Here is a 20,363-nt window from a genome sequence, read left to right as displayed (position 1 = left end):
GACCCAGCGTTGCAAGGCGAGAGTGCAAACCACTATGCCACCGTGCTGTCCATAATCAAGAATACCAATAAACCAAAAGTTATTTGTGCTGCTGCAATAAAGCAGTTACCATATTCTTAAACTAAGATATGCATGTGCCTAGCAATTGCAATTCTACATTGCGGGATTCGGCGATTTTTTGGCAATAGCATTTTGTGATTCTCATTCCAGTGAATAAGAATCGCAATGCAAGCGCCAGAAAAATGCTATATGCAAGCACGTTTGCAATCACAATTGCTGCAGTGTGAGTAATCTCATAGGATTACTCCTGCAGCAAAACGCGGGCTGAGAGTGTGACTGAGGCCTTAGCAGAGAATCTACAGCTATCCATCAAAGTAATTTAGAGATTTAGCACGCCAAATCACTAAACAAAGCACAAGCTAGGATGTTGCTCGACCATGCACAATCCACTGTCCCCCTCCTCCCCTTATATAGAGCAGTACAAACTCCACACTTAGCTGCCAAACCACATGTCTAAACCCTGCTCATGCATCAAAATGGCACCTTCACGATCAAGCAATTATTAAAATTGCCCTGGAATGAGGCTTAAAGTGACTATTCAATTAGTGTAATCAACAAACCTTGCTTAGCATCTCAATCTTGCTGCTGTCTACAATCAAGGTACTACTCTAAAAGGTGGCCACACACACACACACACACACACACACACACACACACACACACACACACACACACACACACACACACACACACACACACACACACACACACACACACACACACACACACACACACACACACACACACACACACACACCAATAAAATTATCTGATTTTACAGCAATTTGTTAAATATGATCGGATCTCCCGAAAAAAATCTAAAGTTTTTCATTCCATTGAAAAATCAGATCGAATTTCCCTCTTTTTCAATTTGTATCGATCAGGAATGCTGGAAATGTTTCTAAAGATTGTATGGCGTGTGTTAGATTGTCAATTTATGAATATACACACCCTAGCAATTTTCTCAGAGTTTCCAATCATTTTTATCATAATTGGGGAAAAATTGAACGTGTGTGTAACATTGGTCATATTTTTGAAACGTTACAGTCAGAAAAGTTGATTGCAATTCTTGAATTGAACAGATATTTAAAAAAGTATGGTGTGAGGCCACCTTAAATGGTGCTGGTTATTAATTATTATTCTTTATTTATTTTATTTATATAGCGCCGACATATTGCGCAGCGCTGTACATAGTATATATTGTATTGCCACTAACTGTCCCTCAGAGGATCTCACAATCTAGTCCCTACCTGGTTAGTAAACAATTATGTAGAGGGTCTAAAGCAGAGATTTTTTTTTTCCTTTTTACAGGGAAATATCGAATGGAAAGGTTACTACTTCTTAGATCCCCATTTAAGACATTTCCTTTCACTTCCTGATACCTGTGATACGACAGGACGCAAAATAATCAAGAAAATCATTTAAAAAAAATTCCCTTGCTCATGACTAGCAAGTCAACCAATGTAACGGTCTCATTATATATTTTAAATCAGAGAAACTATTTCCACATACCTGTAAACATGTGGAAAGCTAGGTCAGGTCAGGCTAGTGAAGAACCTGCCTAATCTGCAGTCATTTAGCTAAGCAGAAATAAATGTGGCAGATCACTTGATCAGCTTATAAAACTTGCATGAGGTGGCTCACAGGGAGTGAACAAAGTTATAAACAACAAACTATATCCTTGGCTCAGTACCAGAGAGCCCAGAGCTGTACCTGTCTTTAGTTGGCAAAAATCTGAAAAGTCATGAGATTAAACCAACAGGAACTGAGGTGAGTCTGTCCAAAGGTCACAGCAGTTAAAACGTTGCTTTCTAAACCATGCATGGAAGTGAGATAGCACATCAGGATTTTATAGTTGCTGCAAACCTCAGTGGGAAAATAATCCAAACATCACTTGTCATTATCCCCATGAAAGGTGCAGACTGGAAAGTTCTTCACAAGAGATATAAAACAAAAATCTGCAGTAGAACTTTACTAAACAAACAAACACAGAACATTTATATTGCGCATTTCTCCTGGCGGACTCAAAGCGCGAGAGCTGCAGCCACTAGGACGCGCTCTATAGGCAGTAGCAGTGTTGGGGAGACTTGCCCAAGGTCTCCTACTGAATAGGTGTTGGCTTACTGAACAGGCAGAGCCGAGATTCGAACCCAGGTCTACTGTGTCAGAGGCAGAGCCCTTAAAGGATATTGCAGCCGAAAGGCTGCAGAGAGATAAAACCTGCATTGTGTAGGTAAAAAAAAGGACATACTCACCGCTCCCCTCGCTCCCTGCCGTCGGGTCCCGCTCGTCAGCCACAGCTCCCGGTACTGGCCGACTCTCCTGACCCCTGACCCGGACATACTACGCCGCACATGCGCAGTATGTCCTGTAATCTTCGCTTCTGGCGTCGCATCATGACGCCAGAAGTACGGACACTCCCCCGCCTCCTGCGTGTGTGCTCCAGCGGCTCCACTATAAAACTAGCATGTAGCTTTATATAGTGGAGCCGCTGGAGCGCACACGCAGGAGGCGGGGGAGTGTCCATACTTCTGGCGTCATGATGCGACGCCAGAAGCGAAGATTACAGGACATACTGCGCATGTGCGGCGCAGTATGTCCAGGTCAGGGGTCAGGAGAGTCGGCCAGTACCGGGAGCTGTGGCTGACGAGCGGGACCCGACGGCAGGGAGCGAGGGGAGCGGTGAGTATGTACTTTTCTTTACCTACACAATGCAGGTTTTATCTCTCTGCAGCCTTTCGGCTGCAGTATCCTTTAACCATTACACTCTCCAGCCAATACAGGAAAAAAAAGTTTTAATCTAAAGTACTCCAGCAGGCACCACATAAGGCATGAACAAAGGTAAGCAAACACACTCAGGAGAGAACTTAAAGGGGCACTAATAATTAAAAAATGTTGCTGGTTGCTTGTATTTGTAAAAAAAATGTTTTACACACAAGTGAAAACAAGGCCTTAGGGCTCGTTTCCACTAGAGCGATCTGCATGCGTTTCCTGCATGCAGATTCGCTCAACCAATACAAGTGGATGGCGCCGTTTCCACTAGTCAGAAATTCTGTGCGGCTCGCTATGCAGAAAAAATCTGCACAGCAGAGCCGCCAGAATTCGCACACCGCACACCCGCACGCGAATCGTCGGTCATGTAACTAAATAGGAAAACCGCAAGCACTTGAGTCTTGCGGTTTTCCCAGCGTTTCCGCCTGCGATTTTGTTTAAAAACCCATGTCAATGCTTGCCGGCATTGACATGGTTAAAATCGAGTAGTTAAAATCGCGAACGATTCCGCGTGAAAATCTGCATGGAAACGTCAGCGAATCCACAACCGTATGCGGATTCGTTGACGCGTTTTCTGCGAGCAAATCGCGCCGCACAAGTGGAAACGTACCCTCACTGAACAACAGTAGCTCAATCCAATTGTCAGAATAGTGAGCGAGTAATGACACTGGCCAACTGACATCCTTGTCCTCGTCAGGGAATGCTTTTAAAGTGGAATCAAAGTCATAATATTTTCTTGCTTTACAAGAAAAGGGCATAATGTTTACATGTAAAATTGCACTTTTATGTACAGTGCTGCCCATAATTATTCATACCCTTGGCAAATTTTGACTTAAAGTTACTTTTATGCAACCAGTAAGTAACTGACGGGAAATTACATAGGTGTCTCCCAAAAGATAATAAGACTATGTACAAGAGGAATTATTGTGGGGAAAAAAACATTTCTCAGCTTTTATTTACATTTAAGCAAAAAGTGTCCAGTCCAAAATTATTCACACCCTTCACAAACTGTCACATTCTGTGGGAGAATCCAAAGTTCTATACCATTCCAAATAGTCCAAGCTGTTCTTAAGCATCTTATTTACCCTAAAAAATTGGGAAGAGCTGTTATAATCAACTCAACAGGTGAAAAACAGTAGCTCTCTGCAGTTGGTTTGTGGACAGTCATGGCCAAGACAAAGGAGCTCAGTGAGGACCTTCGGCTGCGCATTGTGGCTGCTCACAAGTCAGGAAAGGGCTACAATGTTATTTCTAAATGTTTTCTAGTTCCAATGGCTACAGTGCAAAGTATTAAAAAATACAAGATGTTCTGCACTGTGGAAAATCTCAGAGGACATGGTCAGAAGCCAAAAAAAAAAACAAAAAACAAAAAAAAAAAAACAAAAAACAAAAAAAAAAAAACACCTGTGCTGGCCAGGAGGTTAGGGAAAGAGGAAGAAAAAAAAATCTAAAGATCAGCAATAAGGCCATACTGGTGAATCTGGGCTCTTTTGGTAACAAATGTCTCAAGGCAGACAATCCAACGGACACTGCACACTACTGGGTTCCACGGATGCAGACCAAGGAGGACGGCCTTTGCAAATGCTCATCTGGACAAAGAAGAAGACTTCTGGTGTTCTGGGCAGATGAAACAAAAGTTGAATTGTTTGGTCACAATGTTTCCTTCATTTGGCGTAAAAAAAGGAGAAGCCTTCAGCCCAAAGAACACCATCCCCACTGTCAATGGTGGTGGGAACCTAATGATTTGGTGGTGTTTTTCAGCCAATGGACCAGGGAACCTAATCACAGTAAACGGCACCATGAGAAAAAAAAAAGAACAATAAATGAGGATTCTCAACGACAACATCAGGCAGTCTGCTGAAACTTGGCCTTGGGCACCAGTGGACATTTCAGCATGTCAATGACCCAAAACACACAGCAAAAGTGGTGAAGAAGTGGTTAGCAGACAACAACATTTACATTTTGGAGTGACCCAGCAAGAGTCCAGACTTGAACCCAATTGAGAATCTGAGGAGGGAGCTAAAGATCAGGGTGATGGCAAGAAGACCCTTTAACCTGAAAGATTTGAAGCTCATTGCTAAAGAGGAACGGGCAAAAATACCCGTGGAGACATGCAAATAGCTGGTCTGCAATTATAGGAAGTGTCTGATTGCTGTAATAGCCAACAAAGGCTTTTAATTGGATTATTGAGAAGGGTATGAATAATTTTGGACTGGACACTTTTTGCTCAAATGTAAATAAAAGCTGAGAAATGTTTTCTTTTCACAGTAATGCCTCTAGTACATTGTCTTATTACCTTTTGGGAGAAATACATGTCCTTTTCTGTCAAGAAATTACTTGCTGGTGGAATAAAATTAACAAAATCAAAATGTGCCAGGAGGTATGAATAATTATGGGCAGCACTGTATAAAAACACAAGTTGATTGCCATGGCTTCACCCCTTCTCCTTCCTCGGCAGCTGAAGAAGGTAAATGGCAATCTCCCAATGCACACCATGAGTGTTTGGAGCTGTAGTCCACATGAAACCTGTGCATAACATTATAGTCATGTAGAAAGAGAGGAGAAGCGTTTTGAAATACTCCTATTAGACCTACCGGTAATGGAGTTTCTAAGCGTCTTCCGGGACAACAGGAGATCAGGTCCCTCCTCCGGATCTGGGAAACGATCAATCAAGAAGCATTAAAAGCCCCCGCCCACCCTCATTCCTCAGTGCATCCATAAGTAAAACCTACTAGAAACCACCAGAAATGAAGATAGCAGAAAAATATATACACCCAACAGTGATTCCTCTAACTAGTATAGGGCGAAAAATAGAAAGGTGTACCCAGCAAGGGCCGGGTTATAGGCGTTGTCCCGGAAGACGCTTAGAAACTCCATTACCGGTAGGTCTAATAGGAGTATTTCTCTAACCGTCATCCGGGACAACAGGAGAGATAGACAAGAAGTCTTTTTTAGAAGACAAAAACTCTCACCTAGGGAGGGACAACTGCTTGGAGCACCTTTCTGCCAAACGACTGGTCTTGCTGAGATAGCACATCCACTCTATAATGCTTGATGAATGTGGATGTCGTCGACCAGGTTGCTGCTTGACAGATCTGCTGTATAGTTGCCCCTGCTCTTTCAGCCCAAGATGTGGATAAGGAACGTGTGGAATGGGCTTTGACATTGGTAGGTACTGGACAGTTACTAGTCTGATAGGCCAAGATTATAGTCTGCCTAATCCATCTAGCTATAGTTTGTTTTGATGCTTGCTGCCCCTTCTTTTTACCTGTATATAGTATAAATAAATTATTCGACTTCCTGAACTCCCTGGTCCTAGTCAGGTATGCTACAAGAGTGCGTTTCGCATCCAAACAATGAAACTCCCTTTCCCTGTCGTTGGAAGGTCTATCACAAAAAGAGGGCAAAACAATCTCCTGAGTACGATGAAACTCCGAAGAAACCTTCGGAATATAAGATGGGTCTAATCTTAACCGAACACAATCTGGACATATTACCAAAAAGGGATCTTTAATTGACAATGCTTGTAGGTCCCCTAGTCTCCTTGCCGATGTTATAGCTATCAAAAAAGCTAATTTAAAGGAAAGGAGCTTAATGTCAATTTTGTCGATAGGCTCAAAAGGAGGCCTAACGAGATGATTGAGAACTAAGGGCAAATCCCATTGAGGAAAAATCTTTTGTCTAACCGGAGTCGATCTTTGAATCGCTTTAAAAAATTTTTTTACTAACTCCTCCTGAGCTAGATGCCTGTCTAATAAGATAGACAGCGCTGAGCATTGGACCTTCAGGGTACTGGGTGCCAGCTTCATCTCGAACCCATCATGAAGGAAATCTAGAACTGAACTAGTCAGACTACAATCCTTGTCTTTAGAAGTACACCATGATAAAAAAAACTTTCCAGACCTTCCGATAAATCTTCTGAGTTACTGGCTTCCTACACTTCATGAGAATTTCAATAACCTTCTCTGAAATACCCTTCTTTCTCAGAATTACCCTCTCAGGATCCAGGCTGCCAGTTTGAATAACTGGGGCTTGGGATGATACAGAGGACCCTGCCTCAACAGGTCCTGTCGATCTGGAAGAGGAAAAGGATCTCTCTCCGACAACCTCAACAGGGTCGCATACCAGGGTCTTTTTGGCCATCTTGGGGCCACTAAGACCAATCTCACCTTTTCTTTTTGTAGTTTTACCAAAACCTGAGGTATTAGAACTAGTGGAGGGAAGGCATAACATAGATTGTATTGCCATGGGAGACTGAGTGCGTCCAATCCCAGAGATCCTGGGCTCCTGTGCAGGGAGAAAAATTGATCCACCTTTGCATTCTCTGAAGTCGCAAAGAGATCTATTTCTGGCGTGCCGAATAACTCCGAGATCGAATGAAACACCTCCTGATGGAGACTCCATTCTGACTGGATTATCTGTTGCCGACTCAAAAAATCTGCTTCCAGATTCAACGTACCCTTTATATGGACTGCAGACAAAGATAGCACCCTGTGTTCTACCCAGCCGAAGATTTGTGAGGAAAGAAACATCAGGTCCCTGGACCTGGTTCCTCCCTGTTTTGCCAAAAAGGCCACCGTCGTAATATTGTCGGAAAAAATTAACACATGGTTCCCTTCTATCATTTCTCGAAATGCTAGAAGTGCTTCCCAGGCCGCCCTGAGTTCTCTGAAATTGGACGATTTTACTCTTATGTCCTGAGGCCAGGAGCCTTGTGCATGTTGCCCCAGAGCTGTTGCACCCCAGCCCCAAGAACTCGCATCTTTATTGGATTTCTTTGTCTCCACCATCTCCCCCTTTGCAGATTTTCCTGCTGTAACCACCATTCCAGACTGGTCTTCACTGGATCTGGAATGGAAATCCGCAGATCCAGAGAATCCTGGGACTTGTCCCAATTTGTCAACAGAACCTCCTGTAACAGCCTGCCGTGAAATTGAGCCCAAACAACAGCCGGAATTGTGGCTGTGAACAGACCCAGAAGTCTCATAATGAGACGCAGAGAGCACTCCTTCAGCCCCAACATCTGTTCTACCTGTGACTGGATCTTCAGCACTTTCTCCTGAGGCAAAAAAATCTTTTGTAATTTGGAGTCTATCTGGTATCCTAAAAAGGTAATCCTTTGAACAGGGGTCAAAGCTGACTTGGCATAATTTATTATCCAACCCACACGCCTCAGAGTGGATAAAACGATCTCCCTGTGTGCCAGAATCAAGTCTTCTGTCTGTGCAAACACCAGGAGATCGTCCAAATAAGGGACTACTGAAATCCCCTGCAGTCTTAGCTCCTTCATCACCTCGGCAAGTACCTTGGTGAAAATTCGAGGGGCTGATGCAATGCCGAAAGGTAGAGCTTGAAACTGAAAGTGTCGAATCCGAAATTGGTCTCGGATTGCAAACCTTAAATATTTCTGATGGCCTGAAAAAATCGGTATGTGCAGGTATGCGTCCTGAAGATCTATTGAAATAAAAAATTCGTTGCCCTGGAGGAGAGCCCTCACAGAGTAAATGCTCTCCATCCTGAACCTTTTGTACACTAAGAACGGATTGAGAGATTTTAGATTCAGAATGAAACGAAAATTTCCGTTTGCTTTCTTTACTAGAAAAACGTGTGAATAATAACCCTGGAACTCCTCTATCTGAGGAACCTGAATTATTACTTTCTTCAACAAAAAACTTGAAATTTCTGAATCTAGACCCAGAGCCTTTCCAGGGTCTCTTGGAATCTGGTTCACAAATTTTCTGTGGGGGGGGGGGGGGGGGGACTGAAAATTGAAGACGGTAACCCCGCTTGATGATTTGCAAAACAAAGGGATCGGGAGATAATCTCTCCCATTCTGTCAGAAAAAGCTTTAACCTGCCCCCCACTGGCAGAACGTCATTTGTTCTGATTAGTAGGGTTGGAATTTCCAAAAGTAAAGGTGCCTTTCCCTTTACCCTTAGGAAAGGACCATTTACGCTGCACCGTCCGATTTTTATTAGGCCCTGAACTTGAATCGCTGGCTGTCTTTTTGGCTACAAAGGGTCTTTTACCCTTAAAGACCTTCTTTTTATTAGGGAATTGTTTCCCCTTCTCTGCAGAACGAGATAAAACATTATCTAATTCCGCTCCAAACAGAAGATTACCCTCAAAGGGAATAGAACATAGTCTATTCTTGGAAGTCAAGTCCCCTTCCCAGGTTTTCAGCCATATCGCTCTTCTAGCAGAATTAATAAGAGCCGTCGTGCGAGCTGTGATACGAACCATCTCAGTAATTGCGTCCGCCAAAAAAGCAACTGCCCTGAGAACAACCGGCAAAGAGGCCGCATAATCTTTAGGCGGGGCCCCTTTCTCAATCTGAGAAATCAAATTATCCATCCAGATTCTTAAATTACGAGAAATACACGTGGCTGAAATCCCAGGAAGGAAACCGAAGGCTGCTGACTCCCAAGCCTTTTTAAGAAGACCCTCCACCCTTTTATCCATAGGGTCCTTTAGGGTCCCTGCATCCTCAAATGACAAATCTGAATCTTTTGAATATTTTGCCAATGCAGCATCTAATTTGGGACATTTGATCCACTTATCAATGTCCGATTGAGAGAAAGGATATTTCCTTTTAGAAGACTTGGGAATAAACAATCTTTTCTCCGGGTTTTCCCATTGAGAGGAAATTATTTCCTGTAATGATTTGTGAATAGGGAACACCCTCCCTGCGGGCCTAGCTAAACCCGAATAAACCCGATCTTGCGGAGTTAATTCAGCAACTGTCTCTTTAATTTGCTCCGTAGCATAAACTGCTTTAAGTAACTCAGAAGATTCATCGGGTGAAAACAGAAATCTCGGAGTTTTAAGTAAATGTTCAGACTCCGAATCAGACTCTGGGTGTTCCCCCTCTTCAAGGGATATCACCTCTGACTGCCCCTCCCCCTCTTCTTCCCCCTCTTCAATTTCTTCCCCCTCCTCAGCTCCTAAAATATCCGATAAGGAAGACTGCTGAGAAGAACCCCCAAAAGGGCCCGGGAAAAAAGTCGAGGAAGAACCAGGTAAAGGTTCAGGGGTAGGAGGAACAAAAGATTCTTTAAACTTATCCAATGTTTCCTGCATTCTAACATTTACAGATTCCATAACCCCTTTCAAAATATTAGAAGTTTCTGAAGCCACTAATGTATCTATACAAGCCTGACAGGCATTTTTAGGAGCTTCCAATGGAATCTTAATGCTACAAAAACCACATCTCTTATATTTCCTCTCAGGGGCTGTAGCAGAAGTTTTGGGCTCAGCTTTTGCCTATAATAAAATATATAAAAGGCAATTGTAAGAGCACTTACTCAGACCGAAAATGAAGACAAACCACCTCCAGAACGGAGGACTCACCCCACCGGAAGCTGCCGCTTGGGTCTGGGTCTGTCCAGAAGGCTTTGCCGCTGCTTGGCCTTCCATGCCGGTCTGTGTGTGTGTGCGGAGGACGCCAGGACTCACTTCCTCCTTCCTGGTCCTCCGCTTTATCCTCCCCTTTCCGCCGCGCCACGGATGACGTCAGTGCGCCCGTCCCTCCTCCTGCGGCTGACGTCAGAAACCCGCAACTACTGCGGCGGTGATAGACGCTAGAGCTATAGCCGTGAGCCAGCGTCTAAAAGGCAGGAGGGGGAAAAAGCGCTGTTCACCTCCACCAAAGCGCATTTCTCCCAAAAGAAAGACAGGCCCCACAGGAATCCCCTCCGGAAAATCGACCAGGCCTGTCCCTCGGAAAACCACCTCACCCTCCGGTAAGGTAATAAAAATAATAAACGGGAGCTGCTTCTTGAAGGTGTTTCCTGGAGGGAAACACAGATGAACTGAGGAATGAGGGTGGGCGGGGGCTTTTAATGCTTCTTGATTGATCGTTTCCCAGATCCGGAGGAGGGACCGGATCTCCTGTTGTCCCGGATGACGGTTAGAGAAAACAAGTTCCATTGTACTTCATGGTTAGTCCTGATCCTCCCCAGCAGGCTACAGTAATATACACTATGCAGAGCAGAACAGAGTTATTCCTTCTCTAGTGCTGCGATTCACACTCTCTCATTTATGTCCTCTATGCCGCTCCATGTGGACCAGAACAGGGGAGAGAGATTGCAAAGGACCGGTCCTGAGAAGGACATGGCTCTGCAGAAAGAATACTTCCTCCCCCATTCTGCTCTGCTGATTACCGCATCTGCCGAGGATGATTAGAGCTGACCCTGATGTACAATAAAGTTTGTATGCCGAACTCTGCAACTGTGGGTGGTTCTTTTGTCCCCTCAGTAATTACAGCATACAAAGATGTAAGATGAGGTGATGAATAGCTTTTGAAGGGCAGAAATAGCTTTTGAAGGGCACATCAGGATTATTTCTGATCATGTGACAGATGTAGCAATATTCTTAGTGCAGATAGGAGGTATACATTCATCAGTGCAGTCTTTGCTCCTTCAGTGTACTCCACCACGATCTTGCCCTCCCCTATCAGGGGATAGATTACAACTCACTAAACCGAAGGAGAAAGCATAGCGCTGATGAATGTATACCACCTCTCTGCACTGAGAATATTGCTGCATCTGTCAGGGGTGACAGAACGCATCCTGTAGTGCAGTTGAAGTTTGCATGCAGGCCTACTCTCTTCAGGGTCATCAGCAGCTGCAGGTGGCAGTATCTTCAGCTCGGCCTCTGCTCCACGGTGCGCAGGGAGAGCAGTGTGCCAGTACTGCCCACACTTGGAATAGCATACATAGCCAACATAATATTTATAAAATATAAATGGATTCAAATCTTCTTGTCCTGTCAGTAACAGGCAAAAACCATCAGATCATTTACTGCAAGTCAGGGTTTCTCATTTTATTGGTATGAACCCCTTTTTAACAAGCATAACAAGTATCAAGTACCCTCTGGTATGGTATTTAGTAAGTACGCCTAAACACAGATATTTTTTAATAGTAGTACATGGTACTTGTTTTTTGAACAATTTTCAAGCATTTACTGTTGCTTTTAGTCAGCTAAAAATACTAATTTGGTGGTGTTTATATATAATTTATAATTTTCTAAAACTAGATCTTTGTTGTACTTAAAGGAAATCACGAGACGCCAGAAAAAAGTTTTTATACATACCTGGGGCTTCCTCCAGCCCCATACGCACGGATCGCTCCCACGCCGCCGTCCTCCGCTTCCTGTATCAGCCGGTTCCGGGTACCGTAGTTTCGGCCAGTTGGCGTCAGCACGCGGCCAATTGTCCGCATCACAGGGGATCCCAGCATTCCCTTACGCGTGCGGCTGCATACTGCGAAGCCGCACGCGTAAGGGTATGCTGGGAGCCCCTGTGATGCGGACAATTGGCCGCGTCCGCCGGAAGTGACGGGACCCGGTACCGGCGGATCCAGGAAGCGGAGGATGGCGGCGTGGGAGCGATCCAGGCTTATGGGGCTGGAAGAAGCCCCAGGTATGAATGAAATCTTTTTTCTTTTTCTATGTCCGGCGTCTCTGGTTCCCTTTAATTAACTCCTCAGGGTACACTGTAGGCTGTAAGTGACAGCTACACAGAAATAGTCATGAACAATGTATTTTATTTTAAAAATAATATACTACATATGTACTTTAAATGTTACAGTTTTCATCATAGTGTATCTTTAAAGGTTACATTGTAGAGGATCCATGAATGTGAATATACAGTTATATGCGACAACAGAAATGTTTAAAGAGGATCTGTATTGTTAAAATCGCACAAACGTAATTGTTCTCCCCAGAATTATTTTCCAGCCGGGTGGCATGAAATAGTAGCCGGGTGGCATGAAAAAGCAGCCGGGTGGGGAGAGATGAAAATGCAGGGCAACTCTGCTTACAGCATAGGAGGTGGTGAGGAGGTGAGCCAATGACAGCCGGGTGGTCACCAAATCTAGCCGGGTGGAGCACCCGGCTAAAAGAGCCTGGGGAGAACACTGCGTAAACATACCAGTGCGTTAGGGGACATCTATTCCGCTCTGTCACAATTTTGCCGCTCCCTGCTGCATCAACCAGCCTGGCGGTATGGACGAGCTCAGCTCGTCCATCACCGCCGGAGGCTGCCGCTCAGGCCCTGCTGGGCCGATTTGCTTCAAATAAAGTGCAGCACACGCAGCCGGCACTTTGCCAGCCGCGTGTGCTGCCCGATCGCCGCCGCTCTGCGGCGATCCGCCGCGAGCAGCGGCGAAAGAGGGTCCCCCCAGCCGCCTGAGCCCAGCGTAGCCGGAACAAAAAGTTCCGGCCAGCGCTAAGGGCTGGATCGGAGGCGGCTGACGTCAGGACGTCGGCTGACGTCGATGACGTCACTCCGCTCGTCGCTATGGCGACGATCTAAGCAAAACAAGGAAGGCCGCTCATTGCGGCCTTCCTTGTTTATTCTGGGCGCCGGAGGCGATCGGAAGAACGCCTCCGGAGCGCCCTCTAGTGGGCTTTCATGCAGCCAACTTTCAGTTGGCTGCATGAAATAGTTTTTTTTTTTATTAAAAAAAAACCCTCCCGCAGCCTCCCTGGCGATCTTATCAGAACGCCAGGGTGGTTAAAAGTAGTCAAAAACAGTTTTAAAAAGTTTGTTTATAAACAAACAAAATGGCCATCAAAATCGGAAGTAGGTTGATGTACAGTATGTCCACACATAGAAAATACATCCATACACAAGCAGGCTGTATACAGACTTCCTTTTAAGTCTCAAGAGATCATTTTGTTTACCTTCTTCCCCCTGCAGCTCTCATCCACTGAAGAGTGACAGCCCAGCTCCTTTCACAGCCTAACTGAGGAAGATTTATCCAGCTTGTAAAGCTCTCTTCTCTCACTGAGAGAGCAGAGAGGCTGCCTAATCTAAATAACACACACGGGAGTGTAAATAGAGGGGCGTGCATAACAGATCAACAACACTGAAGAGTTGGCAGCCTTCCACACAGGGCAACAAATCCGACAGGAGAGAGATAAGTTGATTTATTACGGAGACGGTGATAGAAAGTGCTGCAGTAAGCCAGAGCACATTAGAACAGGTTTAGGAACTTGTAGGATAGTAGAAAAAAGGATGACATTTTTGTTACAGAGTCTCTTTAATGGAAACCCTGATGCTGTATTTTTTTTTTTTTTTTTACCCTGAATGTATTTCATTCTTCTTTAAACAGCAAAATCAAAACTGCAATGAAACTTTGTTCACCTCATTCTGAGGACTCAGATCTTTCATATTAAAAAGGAAACTAACTGAAAACTTCCTGGTCATACCATGCTGCTCGGTTCCTCCAGCATCACCCTCCGAATGCTGCATGTGCAGCCCTGTGCTGCTTCCAATGCACTCCCGTGGTCCGAGACTGCTCTGTACCTGGGCAGTAAGCAAAAGTTGCTACTGCGCATCAGCAGAATGTTCCCGAATAGCAGGGGTGCCCACACTATTTTGGCTCACAAGCTACTTTAAAAAATGCCAAGTCCACGAGATCTACCCCCCCCCCCCCAACCCCACACAGCATACACATCCTTCTCACCAATTCTTTAGCTCAGCCAAGCTAGTTAGCCTCTTGCGGCTGATGATTGAGATTTTCATGCTGTCATCCTCAAACTTGACGAGATAGATGGGCGTTCGGTTATCTGAATGACGGCATCACCTGGGTCTGTGCATGCAGCTGTGCTTGCAGCTGCATGGCAGGGCGTGGCGTGCTAACCTCACCTCACTGCACACAGTGAGCAGCATATAGACAGGCTGACAAGGGGGATTCTAGCTGTGAAAAACGGAGGCAGAATAAGTGCTAAAACCAGTCAGCACAGCATGAAGAACAGAGGGCAGAGAGAGCTGCAGGATAGATGTCTGTGACATCTCAGATACCTACTGGGAGAGAGCTCAGAGGACAACAGCAGCTGGGGATACATCCACCAACCAAGGAAAGCTGAGCTCGGCCAGTCTCCACCTCCCAGGCAGCCTGGAAAGGAGGAGATTGTGTGCAAGTCTCACAGCCTGGTGGGAAGGAGATACTGTCTCCTCATTTGCTCCTCTCTCCTTCAGCTGCACCTCCCCTCTCTTCACTAATGCTGCTATGGCAGCTTCAGATTATGACAAGATGCCATCAAGATCTCCTCAGCAAGCGGTCACTCCCGGCGCAAGAGTGATTGAAAAGCAGGAACCCTGCATGATTAATGGCCAGAGACTCGCCCAGCTTATGAAGGCAGAAAGTGGAGAAACAGTGTAGAGCAGAATGAGGGCGAGGGACCATAAGAAAATCAGGGGGTTGGAAGAAGCCCCAGGTAAGTAACTGGCCAATTACTTTATTTCCAGTAAAGTATCCCTGCTTTTGTGCAGTTTATTGATTTAAAGTCTGACCAGACATGTTAAAAAAATGTTGTGCAATGTGGTGAATTGGTGGCCCAGAGCATTACACTGCATTGAGCAGTACAGCGACTGCAATTTGATCAATGTGCAACAGATTTCTGCCAAAAGATATGAAAGATGACTTTGCCTTGTAGGGGTAGGTAGGGATGGATCACAATTCGATCAAATTCCAATCAGATGGGGAAGATTGGCTTGACATATCATGACATAATTGACCTCGGTTTGGCTAGTTTTGCCCATCAACTGCTTCAATACAATACAATAATACAATAACATTTGTAAAGCGCTTTTCTCCCATAGGACTCAAAGCGCATAGCTGTGTCTCAGATGAATACAGGGTTGCAGGCTGGGTTGTGTTACAGAGGAGATAGTCAGATATTCATGAATGCCAGACTGAAGAGGTAGGTTTTCAGTTTAGACCTAAATGCTTCCAGGGATGGAGCTGTCCTGATTGGGTGTGGCAGGGAGTTCCAAAGTGTAGGGGCAGCATGACAAAAGGCTCTGTCTCCAAAGGTTTTGAGGTGGACTCTGGGGGTGACCAAGGTGTTACGTCCTTTTGATCTAAGATTGTGGGGGGGGGGGGGGTGATGTAGTTGCAACAAGTCTTTCAGGTATCCAGGGCCCAGATTGTGCAAGGATTTGAATGTCAGTAATGTCAGTATCTGCCAGGAACTTGCAGACAGTTTCAAGCATTTGGGCAAATTCCTTACATACAACAACATCTGTATGGATGTAAGAGGAGAGCTAAAGATTACATGTGGAGGATGTTTGCACACAGTAACCACACTGATACATCTGATGATACAAACCCCGCTATTCAGCTGCATTGCATATTAACTGCATGGCACTCTGTACCAGGCAGAACGGCGGCTGAACTGCACAGCAGCAAATACACATTTCAACTGTGTGTGAAAGGAGCCTAATGGCCCATACTCACGAGGGACTTTTGTCGCCTCAACACGCGGCGCGCGCGTGTTGAGGCGACAGGTCGCCTGTGAGTATGGGCCGTGGCACGCGCGCGCACCCCGAACTGTCGCCCGTCGCTCATGTCGCCATGCGATTGAAACTTTCAATCGCATGGCGACAGTCGCCGCCGCACCTCCCCCGCAACTGTCGCTAGTCCGCGTGAGTACGCGGACTAGCGACAGCAACCTCCATTGTGGTAAATGGAGCTTCCGGCGGGGGGAGGAGGAACGTCGGCGACAGCTTCCGTCTCGCCGCTGGTCCCTCTTCCGCGTGTGTACGCGGAGGGACCTGGCGAGGAGCTGTCGCCGGCCTGTCGCCCACACGCTCACGTGTGCTGGCGACAGGCCACTTCTGCAGCCCGTGAGTACGGGCCATTAATCATCAGAAGAGATGGGTGAGGGGTATTTACCACGGAGACAGCAGCAATCAGGCTATGGACCTACTTTAGATTACTGGTACAGTTTAATTTCACTACACTTTTAAAGTTACTGTATAGAGGGAAGGAAAGATTACTGGGGCACTTGGCACTTGTAGTAAAAAAAAAAAAAAAAGAATAAATATCTCTGAATGAGAGATCAGTGGGCAAGTGAACCAAATTGTAAAAAAAATTGATTATCAATCCATTCAAAACAATAATAAATGAAAAATCCTTTCATGCACCTTGCCAACAACAATTCATGAAATAGCAACAAGGATGAGAATTAGCTCTTGCTGCCCTTTCCTGCTGCATTTATATTTCCTCCCACTGTTGGCAATTGTTTTAGGCCTTTTTGAATATGTGGGGTTATATGGTTGTATACCCCATTTATGTTTCATTGTATATATTGGAAGCTACATACTCATTTTATCCCTGCTCATAAATAAGTATAATTTTGCAGGGCTTATGTTCCTCTGCCCGCTTATCTGGAAGCCCCTGGCCGGTTTATTTTTACTGGCTTTGTGGCCTGCTGTGACTGGCATTCGACCCTTGCCCCTTTTTTTGTTTTGTTTTTCATTACACATTTATGTGTCCAACCTTATTACTCACATGGCTGTGAGATTTTGTCTCATGTTTTCATTTTTTATTTGTTGTTGTGATTTTTGTTAGTCTAATTCATTTTTGCATGATATTCTGGATGCCGTGACTCGCCCCCCCTTTGCCGGGTCTTCCCCTCACGTCTTCGCTACTGCGCGCTGGGTCACATGCCGCATCCCCGGCTGGCGCAGGATGCGTATCCGTGGGGCCGCTCGAATGGAGCGCATTTGCGCTCCAGTGACGCACGCACCCGTCTATGGCTTTGGACGGGCATGCGCGATGACGTGGTGGGGGGACGTCGACAGGGGGGGCGTGCCCTTGGGCATTCAAAAGACGCGTTGATGGCGTCTATAAGGTTTATTCTACGGCTGCCTAGCCTTTGAAAAGGCCGCTGGTGCAGCGAAACATGTCAGGCACCGACTGACAGCCGTCCATCCCTCTGGGCATACTACGAGAGCTTTCACCGGATCCTTTAACACTTCCACATCAAATAGGATTGGTAACTATGCGACTTCTCATTGCTATCCATCATCATCATCCTTATGCATGGTCCAGCTTGGCATAAAGCTATATGAACAGTTACTCTTACCATCTCATATGGACCTGCTTTACATGCTCTGCTGCATTTAACATGGACTTGCTCCACATGCTTTGTTGCATCTAATTTTACCATCACCACGTGCGGCCGTGCTGGCTTCCATTTATTCCCTGCGACTAGGGGACTCTCAGCTTGCTCTGCTTTATACTACAGCATGCACTGCTTTGCTCTGCTTTCATCAGACTGCATGGCCACTTACCAGACATAGCACACAGTGCTTGGAAGTATCATATGTGTTTGCAACAAGTTCCATTTTGAATTTGTGCAGTATGAACTCATGAACCATGATCAGTTAACCCTGTGATGGGGGGAGCTTGTTTCTAATGGATCTATGACCCTAATGCTGCAGGAATTCATCAATGGTCATATGATTGCCACAGGTCTTTCTGCTACATGCTGCATGTTGATTTTGCCATAAGGATTATATCCATGTCTGTCGCACCATATTGCCTTGAGGTAATTTATCTTTTGAACTACCTGCGAACAGGTTGAAAGTTTTTTGGGGGGACTGCAGCCCCTTATTGATGGTGTAACCATCATGCCCAGTTGGGGTAGTTTTTAATTTTAGTGTTGTATGGGGGGATTTGTTGATACATATAACTTTTTGTAATTTTTTGTATTTATAGATTTTGTGATATGTAACTATTTTGTAATAAAAGCTATTTATATATATTTTTTCATGCACCCAAGAGCCAATTCTCATCCTTGTTGCCATTTCATGTAGTAAAAAAAACTAAACATTTTTCTCCCTAAGGACACAATTAAGGACACATGCATTGCAAGGGCACTCATTAGGAGTTCCTTTAACAGTTTAGTGTGCATGTTTTAGTAAAAAGTAATCCACATACCGCATAGCAATTGCTAAGCTCAGTTTTCTTCTAATGAGGTTTATCTGACACAGGCAAAGCTTATCCAGGAAAATGATCAATCACAAAAAATCTACAGTATGCAAATCAATGCTAACCTTAACGATCATCTTTATATAGTTACTAAATTATCCAATCACAATAATACTGCTTAAACCAATAAAAATGTCAAACCTCCATCACTCTGCCAATGCACCAACAAAACAAATGATTTAAGTTAAAGTAAGCCTAAATTGCAAATTCTGAAAGCAAACATGTTTTATAATTAATACAGGTGGGATTGAACGCCAAACAAAAAAGTGAAAGATGCAGTGGCATGATGCCAATTCTGTACCACCTCTACAGACTTCTTTATCATCAAGTTTTCTTCTTTTAGTTTATTCACAAAAATTAACAATACAGGTTTCTGTCCTGTCAAACATTAAGTTAACTGCTGTGGCTTCCTTAAAAAAAACATTTGAAAACTCTGAATAAGTAAAGAGGAGGATCATGCAACAAGATAATGATTTCAAGCAAATGAGCCAGCTTCGCATCGTAAAAAATTACCAACATACAGTGGAGGAAATAATTATTTGACCCCTCACTGATTTTGTAAGTTTGTCCAATGACAAAGAAATGAAAAGTCTCAGAACAGTATCATTTCAATGGTAGGTTTATTTTAACAGTGGCAGATAGCACATCAAAAGGAAAATTGAAAAAAATAACCTTAAATAAAAGATAGCAACTTATTTGCATTTCATTGAGTGAAATACGTTTTTGAACCCCTACCAACCATTAAGAGTTCTGGCTCCCACAGAGTGGTTAGACACTTCTACTCAATTAGTCACCCTCATTAAGGACACCTGTCTTAACTAGTCACCTGTATAAAAGACACCTGTCCACAGAATCAATCAATCAAGCAGACTCCAAACTCTCCAACATGGGAAAGACCAAAGAGCGGTCCAAGGATGTCAGAGACAAAAAATTGTAGACCTGCACAAGGCTGGAATGGGCTACAAAACCATTAGCAAGAAGCTGGGAGAGAAGGTGACAACTGTTGGTGCGATTGTTCGAAAATGGAAGGAGTACAAAATGACCATCAATCGACCTCGCTCTGGGGCTCCACGCAAGATCTCCCCTCGTGGGGTGTCAATGGTTCTGAGAAAGGTGAAAAAGCATCCTAGAACTACACGGGAGGAGTTAGTGAATGACCTCAAATTAGCAGGGACCACAGTCACCAAGAAAACCATTGGAAACACATTACACCGCAATGGATTAAAGTCCTGCAGGGTTCGCAAGGTCCCCCTGCTCAAGAAGGCACATGTGCAGGCCCGTCTGAAGTTTGCCAATGAACACCTGAATGATTCTGTGAGTGACTGGGAGAAGGTGCTGTGGTCTGATAAGACCAAAATAGAGCTCTTTGGCATTAACTCAACTCGCTGTGTTTGGAGGAAGAAAAATGCTGCCTATGACCCCCAAAACACCGTCGCCACCGTCAAGCATGGGGGTGGAAACATTTTGCTTTGGGGGTGTTTTTCTGCTAAGGGCACAGGACAACTTAATCGCATTAACGGGAAAATGGACGGAGCCATGGATCGTGAAATCCTGAACGACAACCTCCTTCCCTCTGCCAGGAAACTGAAAATGGGTCGTGGATGGGTGTTCCAGCACGACAATGACCCAAAACATACAGCAAAGGCAACAAAGGAGTGGCTCAAGAAGAAGCACATTAAGGTCATGGAGTGGCCTAGTCAGTCTCCGGACCTTAATCCAATAGAAAACCTATGGAGGGAGCTC

At 44.8% G+C, this 20,363-nt stretch overlaps 1 protein-coding gene across 5 annotated transcripts in view; it reads right to left on the bottom strand.

The window, feature by feature from the left end:
• Nucleotides 1–20,363, bottom strand: part of SLC20A2 (solute carrier family 20 member 2) — a 129,857-nt gene that overhangs the window by 38,808 nt on the left and 70,686 nt on the right. The window lies entirely within an intron of this gene.

Source organism: Hyperolius riggenbachi, chromosome 1 (assembly GCF_040937935.1).
Source record: "Hyperolius riggenbachi isolate aHypRig1 chromosome 1, aHypRig1.pri, whole genome shotgun sequence".
Classification (NCBI taxonomy): domain Eukaryota; kingdom Metazoa; phylum Chordata; class Amphibia; order Anura; family Hyperoliidae; genus Hyperolius; species Hyperolius riggenbachi.
Note: the sequence above shows the minus strand (reverse complement) of the source record. Positions and strands in the feature narration are given on the sequence as shown.